This window comes from Mustela nivalis (assembly GCF_964662115.1).
Source record: "Mustela nivalis genome assembly, chromosome: 8".
In the NCBI taxonomy this organism is placed as follows: Eukaryota; Metazoa; Chordata; class Mammalia; order Carnivora; family Mustelidae; genus Mustela; species Mustela nivalis.
In genome coordinates this window covers 35,696,133-35,711,332 of record NC_139027.1, presented here as the reverse complement: position 1 = coordinate 35,711,332, position 15,200 = coordinate 35,696,133, and the positions used below count along the sequence as shown (strand labels likewise).

The 15,200-nt window shown below is 50.6% G+C and overlaps 1 long non-coding RNA gene across 6 annotated transcripts in view; it reads left to right on the top strand.

Moving 5' to 3' along the window:
- LOC309870849 overlaps nucleotides 1–15,200 on the top strand; it is a 225,094-nt gene that overhangs the window by 108,069 nt on the left and 101,825 nt on the right. For all 6 annotated transcript variants that reach the window (XR_014314849.1, XR_014314850.1, XR_014314851.1 and 3 more), the window contains one exon: nucleotides 13,526–13,615. This is a non-coding gene — a long non-coding RNA (uncharacterized lncRNA). The remainder of the gene's footprint in view (nucleotides 1–13,525; nucleotides 13,616–15,200) is intronic.

Sequence of the window (15,200 nt, the reverse complement as noted above, 5' to 3'; positions counted from 1 at the left end):
TACAGCCTCCCCAGCAGACAGATACCACCTTTTCTCTGCTGGTGAATGTGTCTTAGGGAGCCTGTCAAATCCCAAAGGAAAAATGACATCCCCCGGGGAAAATATCTGCAGTGAGGCGACCATCCTGTTTCCTTTCTCCGTCCTGGACCAGAGCCGAGCCCCCATGCAGGCACATGAGAGTGTGGGCAGAAGTGCCTCTCCTGAGTGGGATGAAACGTTGTAAGAGCTCTGAGGGTTGAAACTTTGAAGAGGTTGAGATCTTTGAGAGCTGAAGAACCTTTGAATCTCCCTTCAGCTCCCCCTACCCCAACCACAAGGTCTCTCTTGATGTAAAACATGTGTTCAGATTGAGAACAATGAGGCATATGTCTATGCCGACAGGACTGTTTTGCTTTATGTTTCTTCAGTGGTTGGAAACAGCCCTACCTCTGACATCTGCCTGACACTTTAAATGGAAGACACTCTCTGTCGTTCGTATCTGTGGATTTGCGAGATAGAACAGGAGATGGTGTCTCTGCTTGGCACAGAGAGATGAGGAGAAGTCTTGTGGACAGGGAGGAATTCCAGTGCCCATGCTAGGAACAGAGTCTGTGGGACCCAGTTGTATTGGGGTGGGTCTGTCTTCCAGTGGTCCACATGGAACCCCTGTGGAGCAGATGGGACAAAAGGGTCTGGACTTCCTTGGGAGCCATTAAAGTTAAGCTAAAACACCCAGAGACCAATGGAGGGAAGCTTCCAGAACAGATACAATGTGACTCCCTGTCCCCTTCGCCCTACACCAGCCATACGGATGATGTCTTCATCCACATGATGAATGGTCTCACATCAAACCAGGACATCTGGCTTCCAGGCTCTCTCTTCTGCCACTTACCCCTCCATTTGACCCTGGGCAAGTCACATGGCCTCGTCTTAAAGAAATGGACTGAATACTTTCTAAAGAATCTTCCGGCTCTAAAAACTTATGAGTTGTTTGGCTCTGAGTGGATGAGGAATCAGCTGCAGTGAACACTCCTGTCTATTCGGTCTAAGTTAGGAGTCAGCGACATCTCTGGATGAGCAGACCAAATTCTGAAGCGGGAGGAATGTGAGGACCTAAGGGGGAAAGGACTGGGGACCACAACAGGTAACAAGAGTAAATGAACAGAAGACACTCAGATTGAATGAGCCTTCTACAAATCTGTGCTGTGTAGTTTCTACATGCAAGTCACTAAAGTGTAGGAGGAGGATGGATGGAAGCAGGAGACTCTCTCTCAAAAGCCTACATTCTAATTGACGTGCTAAGAAATTCTCGGTGGAAGAAAAAGATCTTGTGTAAACAATAAGACGCTGTGGGGGGAGAGTAAGGCTGAAAGAGGTATTTGGCAAGCAGATGTAGAGCGGGAGGCCGAATTCAGGAACAAAGCAACAAAAGCAAGGGAGAAAGGGGGGGCATTCGAAGACCAAGTCTAATAATCTTTACTTCGTGGTCCACGTTAGTACTCCAGAATTTAGCCCCGAGAATCACCATGCCCAAAGACCCATCACTAGGGATGCTGCCAGGATGCCGGGGGATGGTGGCACACTCTGAGAGGACTTCCTTAGTCTGAGAGGATACTGGTGTCCCTGGGCTCCATGCCACCGGGGGAGGGAGGCCAAGGCTTGAGGCAAAGGCACGGGGGTACTGGTGTTGTCATGCCAGAAGGAATTCTCACCAAGTGGGGATGTGTCATAGTAAGGACTCCATAATCCAGTGAGGGCAGAAGGCGGAGCGTTGGCCGGTGCTCTAGGCAATAATTCCTTACCTGGGCGAGCTAGGGCTTCAAGCTCCTGACCCTCGTTCATCATTTTAGTCACATGAATGAATTTTCAGGTCTCCTCCAGAAATCTAGTTGGGATGACCAGGTGCTGGACCTTGCACCTGGCTGGAAAAGAAGGGTTCTTCTACATTATAATTTGCAGAGGGTCCCACCTGTGCCCAGAAGAGAAAGTGGCGCTTGTCTTGGCTTGGAGTCAATGGGGGAGAATTGTGCAGAATGTGATTTCTGTTAAGAAGTAAGGAAGGTGGGGCGCCTGGGTGGCTCAGTGGGTTAAGCCGCTGCCTTTGGCTCAGGTCATGATCTCAGGGTTCTGAGATCGAGTCCCACATCGGGCTCTCTGCTCAGCAGGGAGCCTGCTTCCCTCTCTCTCTCTGTCTCTCTCTCTCTCTCTGCCAGCCTCTCTACCTACCTGTGATCTCTCTGTCAAATAAATAAATAAAATCTTAAAAAAAAAAAAAAAAAGAAGTAAGGAAGGTTAGCATTTTGAGTAGGAGGGACCTTTCCTTCTTTTTGACTGTCAGGATGTCCTGGAGCAGAGAAGTCACAGGCTGTGTTTTGCAGATGCACCATTTCACTCTTTGAAACAGGATCAAATCAATGTCTGCAGAGCAGAGCTGGAAGGGGCTTCAAAGTCAGGTTTCAAGGTAAACTAACCACAGATACCTTGGCCTTTTCCTCATCTGTATTTGCTAGGGCTGCCGTAACAAAGTCTCAACAACAGGGCCTCAGAACAGAAACGAACTGTCTCATGGCTCCGGGGGCCACAGCTCCCAGGGCAGGGGTGTCCACAGGGTTGGTCCCTTCTGAGGGCTGCGAGGGAAAATCCGGTCCAGGCCTCCCTGCCAGCATCTGGGCCTTGCTGGCAATCTGTGGGATTCGGTGGCTTGTAGATGTGATACCCTGATCTCTGCCTTCGTGTCCCCATGGTGTTCTCCCTGTGTGTGCACATCTATGTCCAAAATTCCTCTTTAATTTTTATAAAGACATCAGTCGTGTGGGATGAAGGGCCCACCCTAATCCAGTATGACCTCATCTTAACTAGTTGTATCTACAATGACCTTATTTCCAAACAAGGTCACATTCTGAGATACTGGGGGGGTGGGGAGGTTAGGACTTCAACATATGAAATTTAAGTGGACACAATTCAACATCTTACAGCATCTTTTCTGTATGGGGAGCCAAGACTGTGGAGCCATCAAGTCACAGGCAGGGGAGGAGATGCAGTGCTGGGTCCCTCAGGGTTTGGAGCAGCTCTGGACACACTTTGCCTCATTGTCCCCCAGTTGTTGTTGGAGACTGGGCTTGGGTCCGTGGTAGAGGCCAGTGTGAGCCGAAATCGATGCACACCCAACCCCTGGGCAGGGTATCCAGGCCCACCTTAAAGAGAAGGGGTCCTACCAGGTAGAGGATGACCCCAGGATGCTGGCACATGCCCAGAAGTGAGAACCACTGCTCTGCGTGGCGGGGACCAGCTCTTCAGGCATGCCTACCCAGAGGGCCAGGATAAGGGGCTGCCCTCGGGACCAGCTGAACCCACACGGACAGCACGTGGCCTCACTGTGCCTCAACTCCTTCCCTTGCAAAATGGTGGCACAACCCTGCCCACCTAGGGTCCAGCGAAGCTCAAATAGGGTCACAACATGGCCTGGCTTTGAAAAAACCTATGTGCTGTGCAGCCCTGGCCGGCGGCTGTCTCATCTCCTCAGGGAGTCCTTCCTCAGCGTCTGCTGGCAGGGACAACGTCTGATGACTAAAACATATCTGACTTTCCCGTGCCCGCTTTGCCTGCCGCCAAGCCTCCGCCAGTCCCCCTGGCCGCCTGCCTGTGGTTGGCCTGTCCGCTGCTCAGAGCAGGGGCCGAAAGCCACCCCGGGTTGCATTTCACAAGCCCCGGCCTGCTCTCCCCACTCAGGGAGCTCGAAGGGGAGCGGGCTTGCAGGCTGGGTTCTGGCCAGGTGAGCTGGCCCCCGGGGAGAAGAAGGGGACCCCGATGTGCACCTGTGGCTTAGGTTTCTCCCTCGAGGGGGGACCCCTTTCTCTCCACTGGCTTTTTCCAGAGCGCCTTCATCCTCCGAGATTGACAGCTTGCTCTCGGCTGGGAATAGAGCGTAGGAAGTGGTCTTTTCGAACTTCCCTTGCAGCTCCGCCTGCCAAAAACCCCCGGCACTGCTGCGTTGCCTTATTCACCCTGGCCACCAGGTCTCTCCCAGCGGCTCTAAGAAAACAGATTACTGTCCAGAGCAAAGTCCTTGCGTGTTTCCTCTCTGGAGATGGATCAAGTTTTGAAAGAAAGGTTTCCTGTGGCCCATTACGCCATTTGGGTTTGTTTTATCTGTCTCCACCTGTGGGGCAGGGAATTAACCTGTTGCCCAGGGCCGGGCCAGCAAATGACTGAAAGGAAAGCCAAACTCACCGGTGTGCTTTTCGACAACACACGGCGGCCTTGTTCTCCTCTGCTCAGCATTGTGCGGGCGAGGCCCCAGCCCAAATCTGACTAGGACTCCGCGTAACTTGATATGTTTTCTTTCTTTGCTGTAGTCTCTGTGTGCCAAATTTAACTATGCCCCGATCTGTGGTCTGTATATACAGTGTTGTTGCAGGAGGGTGGGGGTGGGGGGGCTGCCTGAGGGGGGAGGGGGAGTGTCTCCATGTGGTTTTTTTCCTTTATGTATTTTTTTTTCTCTTGCCTGCTTTGCTCACTGTTTGCTATATATAACTTACCATGACTGTCCTCACTCTTTGGTCATTAACCCTTTGGAGATAACTGCTCCGCTTTGTGTCTCCCAGAATGCGCTTTCACAAGTGCCCTCAAGCGCCCTGTTTGGGAAGCACTGGCACGGTCAGGGTTAAGGGCAGGCCTTTGGAAACTTGAACTTCCCCAGAAGTGCTTGTGCAGCAATTAGCAGAGCCCCGCTCAGATACAGAAAACTATCCCCTGCCCCCCTTTGCAAACAAGCCGTGAAGGTGCTCGGAGCCAAGAGTCACAGCCAGTGGGTGCCCTCTTTCCAGAAGGCTTGTATCCTGTACCTTCTGGAAATGGGATCAAAGTGTCAACTTAATGGTGCAGCAAGGTTTCAAGGGGAAGTCAGGATCCGTTGTCCAATTAAAATTCAGCAGGGTGGGCCTCACTCCTGGGGATGATGGGGTGAACCAACCCAAGAGTGGCAGAAAGCTACTCATTTCCAGCCTGGGTGATGGGTGACCCTTCCTATGTCGATAGAAGCTTGTTTCCACTCTGCTGGAGGAAGAGGGCTGGCCCAATATTTTGGTACCTACTAAAGGTTTGGGGCCAAAAAGAGCTCTTGACCCAAGGCAGGCTCTCTTCTCAAGGGGGGGTTAGACATCACTCCTTAGGACCCAGGGTCCACGGGATCAGGGATGGGAGGGTAAAGCCTCCGATCTCACTGTTCACTTCTTCAGAAGTCACAGAAATACGGGAAAATACAGAACCTTGCATCTCCTTGGGAGGGGAAGAAGATGTCTTGGGTCATCTTGGGCTATATTTAGAATGGAAAATATGCTGGCTCAGAGAAAACTAGTCATGTGTCCTTCTCCAAGCTGCACCATGAGCAGGGAGCCTAGCCCTATAGGCCCCTCCTTCCATCCTTCCTACAGCCCTGATGGCCCCCCTCCTCCAGGGAGCCTTCCCAGACACAGGAAGACCCCATAGGGTCAGGCCAGTTTCCCTGGTTAATAAATTTCACAAGGGTGAGACCCATGAGGTTCTATACCGTGTGCTGGGCCCGGTGTGAGCTTAGAGTGGCGTGTTCGAGCTAAAGGTGGGAATTCCCCTGCCTTCACCCACTCTCCACCCACCTGTGCCGCCAGGCATGAGTGCTGGGCTTGGACACCGGGATCCTGGCCCAAAGGACAGTTTCTGCTCTGGCTCACCTGTTGTACTCTGGGAAGCCATGTGATCATGGGCACACTGGGCTTCATGACGGTGATAATGTGGCTCCCTGTTAACTTTCTTTTCATAAACATCAAAATGTTTTTAAGAACATGGAAGGTTATTGCATCACCATTTTGCTTGGGGATCTGCACATGATTTCTCAGAAAAAAGCAATCCAAACCCGCCCCGTCACCGATTCCAGCCCAGGCCCTACTTCCCACTTTACTGAGGACGGGGGTCAGAATAGCATTGCTAAGGACGGCCGTCTGCTATCTGTGCTCGTGGGGACAACAGGGACAATGGAAACACAGTCTTGGGCAACTGTTGTGGTTCAGGCCTCATTTTTAACCTCCACAATCTCTCTTAGAGGTGGGGATTATTGGAGCCTTCCCCAGTGGGGAGACCAGGGCTTACATGTCTCCTCCACAGACCCTGTCCTCACCCTCCTCACCAGCTCCTCACCGTGCCGCACTGGTCCTACCTGTGGAAGCAGCCCCTGGTGAAGGTAACCCCTTGGTCTTCTGTCCCATTACCTCCCACCTGGCTCACAGCCCAGCCTCCTACCCCTCTACATCCACTCTAGAAAGAAGCCAGCATGATCTCCAGGAAATGTAAAACCAAGTCAAGGAAGGGGGCCACCTGTCCCCCAGACCAGATATGAGAGCTTCTCCTGCTTGGAACATGACAGTGGCTTCTGGGGGCTCTTAGAACAGACTTTGACCTCCTCCTTGTGCATGGCGAACACCTCCCATATGTCATACCTGTGGCCCACTCACTCTGCACCAGCACCCCCAATGCCAGAGCCTCTGTGTCTGCTGTTTCCTGCCTGGGGACCCTAGACTCTGAATGCTAGCCTCTTCCTCAGGGAAGGTCAAGGGCCTCTTCTGGCTGGTGGTGAACTCTGCGGTCTGCTCTGCACATCCGTTCTCTCGAGAGGAAGAAGACACTCAAGCTCCCCCAGCCCCAAGACCCCCGCTTCCCCCCGCAAGCTGAGGCATGCTCCCTGACCCAAGGCTGCTGCTTGCTCCCCGGTGGAGGTGATTCTCCCAGCCCGGGCAAACCTCAGGGCTCTGTGACTGGGGCAAATGGCTACTCTATCATGGGGGCTTTAGGTCATGAACAGACACCCCATGACCTTTCAGAAGCCCACCCAGAGAGGAAGCTGACCACTTTCACCCAACCCAATCAGCCTTTCTGAAACCCAACATGCTGACATACTTGCAGCACTTGGATTTTCCTATTCAATTATTGCACCATCTCAAAAGAAAACTCTCTTATAATTGGTGAAAATTAGGTTGGGTTGAACATCCCCTGGCCTGTCCACACATCACTGAATAATTCACTCGGAGTTAGCAGGCCTGCGACAATGACCTTAAACCAATCACCTAGAAGCATCTCCAGGTTTGGCACTCAGAAAAACTGGCCCTTTCGAAAGGCCTTTTCTAGGGTGGACTGGGCCGTAGCCATTTTGAGGAGGCCCTCTAGGACAACAACCCATCCACTGCACAAGATGACATTGGAGGTCCCCTGAGGACAAATAACTTTCCCCTCCTCATACCCTCCTCCAGTCCTACCAGGCTCCCCATCAGAAGTCCATCGAGCTTGGAGCACCTTCCCACTACCTCAAAACTGACCATTTCAAATGGAAAATAAACAGAGAGGACAAAAATAGGAAGTAACATCAAATAGATCACCGAGGCAACTTGTCAACCCTCAGTTGCCTTCCTGATTTCTTTCCTAGCCCTAGTGTCACACCTTCCTTGTCATCAATTTAGCATGTAACATTTTTTTAATTAAAATTCAGTATCATTGAACAGGTCATCAAGTGTGAGCAGTATTTTCTTTGTTCTAAAAATCCACATGTAATGAAGCTGCCATTCACAATTGTTTTCCACTGGGATGCTTATTAAAAAAAATGATTTTCAATGAACAGAAATAGGTGTATGTTCACAGCGTGGGGTCCCTCAGGAATGAAAACCTCACCAATCACAACGCAGCTCTTGGGCGTGGGGTGGGGGGGGTGTTGTCAGATGTCAATTTCGGCTGATTGTTTCTGAGGCCATGTGACTGCTATTCTTACGTCCTGTGGTGCATTTTATAGACTGATGTGATCTTTTAGAGATAAATGATTAGATGAATGTTTATAGATGAGTGCATGTTCACAGCGTGCTAGAGCCAAGGGAGTGCCCACGAAATCACCAGGAAAGGCTTTCAAAGGGACACAGGGATGGAGAAGCTGAACTATGGCGCCCGTTGCCTGCGCGCCCGTTGCCTGCGACTGAGGCCTCTGGCACCAGCAGACAAGAACCCTGAGAGTCAGATCCTCAAGTCCCCACCTGGAAAGGGAGCAAAACCAAGACAGCTTCTGTCTCCCACCTCTGGAGGCACCAAAGGCCCCCCGCCGTGGGATCGCAAACCACAGCCCGGTCTGAGTTTTTTGTTTGACTTTAAGACCTGAGCCAACATGTGAAAACCTGGTCATTTCTGGCTCTCTTTACCAAATCAAGGAGATCTGCACCCGTGGTATCTACATTTTCCGTGGATATCTGAGGCGTAGCTGTGCCCCCTGAGACATTTAGGTGGGAGAAAAACTCTTCCTTTTCCTCATTGCCTACTGTCGGTTTGGTCCTGGGCAAATCATCTTAGAGCCTCAGTTTTCTCATCTCTATAATGGGATGACCTCAAGGCATGGTTCTGGTGCTCTGTAAGAAAGGCTTGGGAAAGAGCCCAGCACCTGCACAGAGAGGATCTCAGTAAACACTCCTTCCCTGCGGGCTGCCTGTCCTCAGGGACTGCTGGTGTCCTCCAAGGGAAGCCAACCAGCCATTCAGTGTGCAAACACCCTGCCTACCATCCTCCTGCTAACATGGACAAATTCGAGGAGTGAGGACAGAATTACTCAGAAACAAGCTGTTTCCCAGCTGTGCTCTCCAGGCTCTAATAACAAAGGGCTCGGCCCCGACTGGAGGGGAAGCAGGACTCCTGCACCACAGAATGGCTGTCAGGACATCTTGGGTTTTTTGGTAACAAATCTCAAATAATTTAGGTCTTTTTAATGTGCAGCAAATCCGATTCCCTCAACAACATCTGCGGTAAAAGGTTAGGAGCGTGTGTGGAGACCAAGTGTGGAGGGGTTTTTCCTACCCCACCACCAAATCCAGAGTTACCCTCCAAACTGTAATCTTATCATATGTCACTGGTTCCACATAAACAGATCTGTGTATATTTCCAGTAGTTTCAGCTGAAACCAGTTAAGAACAGATGTGCAAAGCGTTGCCCGGCACTGATCCATTTAAATGTATTTTTCCATGAACGGCCTTTTCCCTCTCCCCTTCCTCCGAGGAGGGGGAAACAAGAAAGTGGAACCATCATTAAAGTGGATATTACACGCTTCTGAGCTCCCTGCAACCAGTGTTTGCTGTCGGTTTCCAAACGGCAATTTGGCACACGAGGCTGTGAACACAGTGGGGTGTGCATTTGATGGGCAGTGTTTGCCGTGAGACCACGTGGCTGGGAGGTGGGCCCACTGCTCTGTGGCCAGCCTTCCCCGATGCTGCGGAAACATGCAGCCCCCCCACCCCTCCAAGGCACAAGCGACTAAGTTATCCACCTCTCTGATAGCTTTAGTCTGTTTTTATTTTTCTTAGCTCAACGCATAAAAGGAGGAGGATACGGAAAAACTCTCACAAGTCAACAATAACAACAACAACAAAACTAAATAATCTAATTTAAAAAGGGGGAAAGGAATTCTTTTGAAGTTTTTATTGACTTATTTGACACAGAGAGAGAGAGCTCACAAGCAGAGGGAGCAGCAGGCAGAGGGAGAAGCAGGTTCCCTGCTGAGCAGGGAGCCCTATTGCTCCATCCCAAGACCCCGAGATCAGGACCCGAGCTGAAGGCAGGCACTTAACCAACTGAGCCTCCCAGACACCCTGGGGGAGGGAGGGAGGATTGGATTAGACACCTCCCTAAAGCTGATATACAAATGGCTAGCAAGCATAGGAAAAGAGAGTGGCTATCACTAAGAATGAGGGAAACTCAAAAGAAAGCTACAAGGAGGTATCGCCTCATACCCATTCAGAGGGCATATGTGTGTATATAACCAACAGGCCATGACAAAGGTTGGGGACGGTGTGGAGAAATTGGAGTCCTCCCACATTGCCGGTGGGAATGGAAGATGGTGCCGCTGCTGTGAAAAACAGTAGGGAGGTTCCTCAAAAAATTAAAATAGAACCACCGTATGATCCAGCAATTCCTGTTCTGAGTATAGTGCCGAAAGAATTGAAAGCAAGATCTCCGAGGGATATTTGCACACTCATGATCATAGCGGCGTCATTCACAAGAGCCAGAAGACAGAAGCAACCCAAGTGTCCTTCACCAGATGAATGGAGAGGCAGCCGGGGATCTCCGCACGCGATGGAATGTTCCCGCGGAATATCAGCCTAAAAAGAAGGAAAATCTGTCACAGGCCACAAGATACGCGAAACGTGGGAAGACCTTGGGCTGACTGAAATAAACCAGTCGCAAAGGCACAAATGCTGTGCGATTCCACTTATGTGGGATCCCTAGAGTCGTCAAAGCCAGAGAGACAGGAAGGAGACTGGTGGTTGCCGGGGGGCCGCAAGGAGAGGAGAACGGGGGGTCACTGCTGCATGGGTAGAGTTTCAGTTTTGCAAAATGAAGAAGGTCTAAGATCTGTTGTAAGACAGTGTTCATGTACTTGACCCTCCTGAATCGGACCCTTAAAACGGTTAAGGCAGTAAAAACAAAAATGGGGGAGAAGGTCTAACCCTGATGCTGATCCCGCGGTTGGGAAGAGGGTGCAAGGAAATAAGACAGACAGCAGGACTTTGGGCCTGCTGGTTGTGGAGATTATAACTCAGAGAATGAGATAGGATGGGTGACGTCTTCCCCGGTTGGAATTTCTGTTCTCAGGAACACTTTTTTCTTCGTTCATCTTTACCACTATCTGCAGCCATCTCCTGGAGGGCCTCCGCTGGGCACAGGGCCTCTTTCTTAGTGCTCGCCTCTGGAGCAGAGCTCCATCTCAGGGGCCCGGGTGTCCCCTGTGGCTGGCACTGGGGGTGGGAGGTGCCTGACCCACCTTCAGTGGTCTCTGAGTAGACCCCAAGCTGTGGTTGTTTCCGTTAGGCAGATTTCCATGCACTGACTTTGCACGGGGCATTGGAAAGAGGGAGGGAGGTCTTGGGGTTGGGGGGGTGGGGGTGGGTGTTACGGCAGGTAAGCCTCAGGGGCTCGATGCCAGCTGCAAGAAGCAACATGACCTCCAGTTCAAGGTCTGCCATCACATCACCCTAGCAGATCACCAGTAAAACAAGGATAAGGGCAAAATTGGCTTCATACACTCTGAAGATTCCAGATCTTGGGGGGGGGGGGGCTCTGTCTCCCTGGAGTTTTGCCCAGCCCGACTCCCTCCCCAGGGCATAGTATCCAGGAACCTCAACATGCCTGGGATGCTTAGGCAGTCTGGGTAGAGAGGTACCACGAGCACCTTTGTGTTTTTCCATGAGCGGAGACCCCGTGGGGATACGTCCCGGGCTCTGATTGCAGTGTGATGTGCTGAGGCCCCAGACAGAGACCCTGCCACAGTGATCGATGGCAAGGTGGGTCACCTGACAGGAGGGGACCCTCTTGCAGGGCTTGGTCACCGCAACAGGAAGATGAGCAGCTGGCTTGGGAGTTGAGATCAGATTTTTTTCAGGGGAAAGCAGAACTGCATTTGTCTTAATGAGCAGGAAAGAAAAAAAATCAAAGCATTCGTTAACACTTCAAAGAGGTTCAAGGAGTACATTTGGTTCCCAATTAGTGTCTCTCCTGGCCAGGCAAGTGTCCGGTGAAGAATCCCATTGTCCTAACCCAGGGGGAAGATGCCAGGGGCTTCTCTTAGTGGCTGAGACTTGGGGCCTATGAGTGGGGGGTAGTGGTGGGAGGGTAGGGGGTTAAGGGGCTCCCTGGCCCAGGTTGGTGGGGGGATTGCCAGCCCCATGCAGACCTCTGATCTGTTCAGGCAACGGCTCAAATGATCCAAACTTGTTCGTGAGGACCTTGATCTTCTGCAAGCATCTCATATTTCCCATCTGTACTTCTTTCGCTTGATTATTGTCTTGCCTGCGATTCTGGTTGCAGTTTTTTTCTGTCCAGAGGTTCACACTCAAAGGCCGTGATTTCTATAACCAACCCTGGACTTCACAGAAGCAAAAATCAGTAGGTTCAAAACTTGGTTCTTTTATTCATTTGACTCAAACTGATTTGGGGCAACACGTCTGAGCGCAAGCCAGAAACCTCTAAAAAGAGGGCTACCATCCGGTATCTTGTCGCTCCTCCAGAAGACCCGAGAACACTAAGCAAGGGGGTGACATGCTTCTGCCCAGCCCAGAAAGATTCTAGCCCAGTGCTGCCGCTGATAGAGACAGGTCAGACTCCCCCACTCTGTCTCCATCTTCTCCAGAATGCTTCTGGATCCCCTTCATTTACTCATGTTCCTACCCCCAATTCACCAGTGTTTCAAAATCTACACATTTACACCCATCCATCACCCTGATTTCTAAAGCATTACAATCAGTGATAATTCTCAATTATCTTAATCAATACAGTGATGTTTCCCTAAAAGGACTGACGGCTCAGCCCATGACCTTTCTTTTCAGCCACAAACAAAAGGGGACTTAACAGATGTGTGTGTGTGTGTGTGTGTGCGCGTGCGTGCAAATACACACTTGAGGGCGCACACGAATACACACGCCCATGCATGGGCACCTGAGTGCACGCCTGCCTAATGCACACTCTCTTAATGAAAAACAGGATAAATTACAGAGAATGGCAACCTAATGATTACAAAAAGATATATGAGGCATAACGCATTAGTGAGCTACATTTTGTTCAAAACTGAGGTACTCAGGCAGAGTAACACGCCTTTGTGCCGGAATGCACTCAGCTGTAGCAATGACTAATAATACAGCCGAGGATCTGCTCACATTTTTTCCCCTTTTGTGCCTATTTTCATAAGTTAATAACTCAAGCATGAAATTATTTCAGGCTGAGGACTGGTGGTAAGAACAGGGCAAATGTGTGGGAAACAACTTTTTTGTTGTTGTTGTTACTTAATTTAGTTCGGCTGTTTTTAAGTTAGAGGAGTGGAGATGTCAATGTGCATTTTCTCCCGCAAGCCCAAGAAAGTTGGGATTTTATTACACAAAACAAATGTTTAATGACTGCAGATAGGAGTTACTCTTCATACAGGTATATGATATGCTTTTGTTTGGTATAGGTTGGGGTTTTGGGGGGGCGGTGTTGGATGAAATTGAATCAGAACATTGTAAGTGACACCATCCTGAATTCACGTGCCTTCAACTAGGAAACTCCTATCCCACGGCAAGTCAAACAGCCAGGTGAGCAAACAGCTAGCTGCCTTCCACAGCAGGAAGGGGCGTAGGGGTGAAGGCTACTGCTGAGTATCAGTAAATTCCTAGAGCAGTGGAGAGAACAGAAACAAGATGAATAATAGTAATGCCTCTCCTTACAAAGTCTCAGGACTCTGGGGTTTACTAAACATTTTCCTGTATCCAGAACCAGAGAAAGTCCAACTGCAGGAGACTAGATTTCATTCAAGTCTTTTAAAAAACTCTCTTGCCTCTTCTTTTATTGGGGCAGGAGGGTTTGAAAGATACAGAAAAATAAAGAGAATGATGTAAGGAACACCTGAGTAACCACATTCCAGAATTAACAGATGTTACTATTTTCTAAGGATGGCTCTTTTTTTTTTTTTTTTAAGTAAAATAACGGAGTCATCACTGCTAAATTTGTACTCTTTCCTTCACAGATTGCAAAGTAAGAAGCAGAAGGGGAAAGGACTTGGCTGCCAGCAGCTTGCCCATCCTTTATGGATTGGATCTGTAAAGAAGACTCTCAGGTGGGTACGAACAACACCTATTGTCCCATTTTACAGATGACCAGCTAGGGGTCCCCGGTGGATATGAATGAGAGCCTCCAGGAACTAAGTCCTGTGCTGGGCTCCCTAGACAGAGCAAAAAGACAAAACCTACAGCAGCCCAGACCCTAGCCACAGGGAGTGGTGCAGAGAGCACCTGTGTGAAGGAGAAGCAAAGACCCTGTGGTCAGGGTCCGCTTAACCAGGCATGTAATTCAGAAGCAAGTCAGCAAATACTTACGGAGACATTCCATAGAAATACATGTACTTCGTAAGGTATATTTTAATCAGTAGTTCAATCATGGATCATTGCCAAAGAAAAGCAAAATAGACGGCCATCCTGTGAAACGATGGGACAATTTTTATTTTTATTAGATCACCCCATTCATAAATCTTTGATAAATCCCGCCTCCAGCCCTCCCAAATGACATCTGAACGTGTTGAGAGGTGTTTGTTTGTTTAATTTAAGGTGAAATTGAACAACGATTTTTGGTGCCTTTGCTCGCCTCGAACTGCTCGGGTTCCAGCTCTGCGCGAAACTTCAGCTAAGCCCACCTTGGGGCTACAACAGGTTCCGCAAAGCCCCGCGCGCCCTAAGCCCCACAGGAGCCGGCTCCGGTCCACCTGCTGCAATCCCGGAGAGCAGACTCTAAAAATACCGAGCTCTGCAGACTCACGCCCGGCTCCTGGGGGGCTTCTAGACTGACAGCTCCGCTTACCCTGCAACGATGGGCTCAAAAACGCCAAACCAAAACAAAACAATCCGCATGTCTTCGAGTGGTCTGATCCGGTGCTTTAGAGAGTTTCCCTGGCCCTTTGAGAGCCTTGGAACTCCCCAGCACTGGTTTGAGAAAAGAAAGAGGCAGCAAAGCGGAGCGAGCAGGCGGCTTGCTTTGGCAGGGTCTGAGGCTCCCGCGGCCACGGTCACCGTGACGCAGCGCCCCATCCCGGCGTGGGCGGACACACCACGGTCTCGCCCACCCCTCTCCCACCCCAGCCCCCAAGGCTGCCTCCCTCCGCCCTTCCCCAGAGGGCAAAAGGCGGGACGGAACTTCACAGTTCGCACATTTAAGGGAAAAAACCGAGTCCAAAGCACCTGAAACGGAGCCCACACAACCTCGGTTGCGCCGGGTCTTTCGGCCCAGATGTGTGCAAAGGCTCGCCTGGGCGATTTGCAGAAGGATGCTTTGGGAGGGAGTGGGGGAGGGCGTGGGGAAGTAACTTCTCCTAGAGAGTGTCCTTTTCTCCCAGGCCTCACCGGGAGAACTTCCAAAGACAGAAAAACCACAGGGTTCCTGGTACTGGGGCTTTGACTTTATCAGCGGAGAGCAGATTCTTCCTGGCCAGAGTCGGGGGCCTTCCTCCGACTGCCAAGGCAGAGAGACACAAGCAGACAGAAACTCGCTTGCTGGGGCGGGCGCTGACTCACACCCAGAAGTTGCCTTTAATCCTCTGAAAGTTGTCTAGCGAGGTCGTCCAGAGAGTCCTGGTGTTTTCTGCTTTCTTCTCTTTCCTTTAATCCGGCCCTATGTCACCCTTCGAGACACCTCCAGTCCACGGAGAAGAG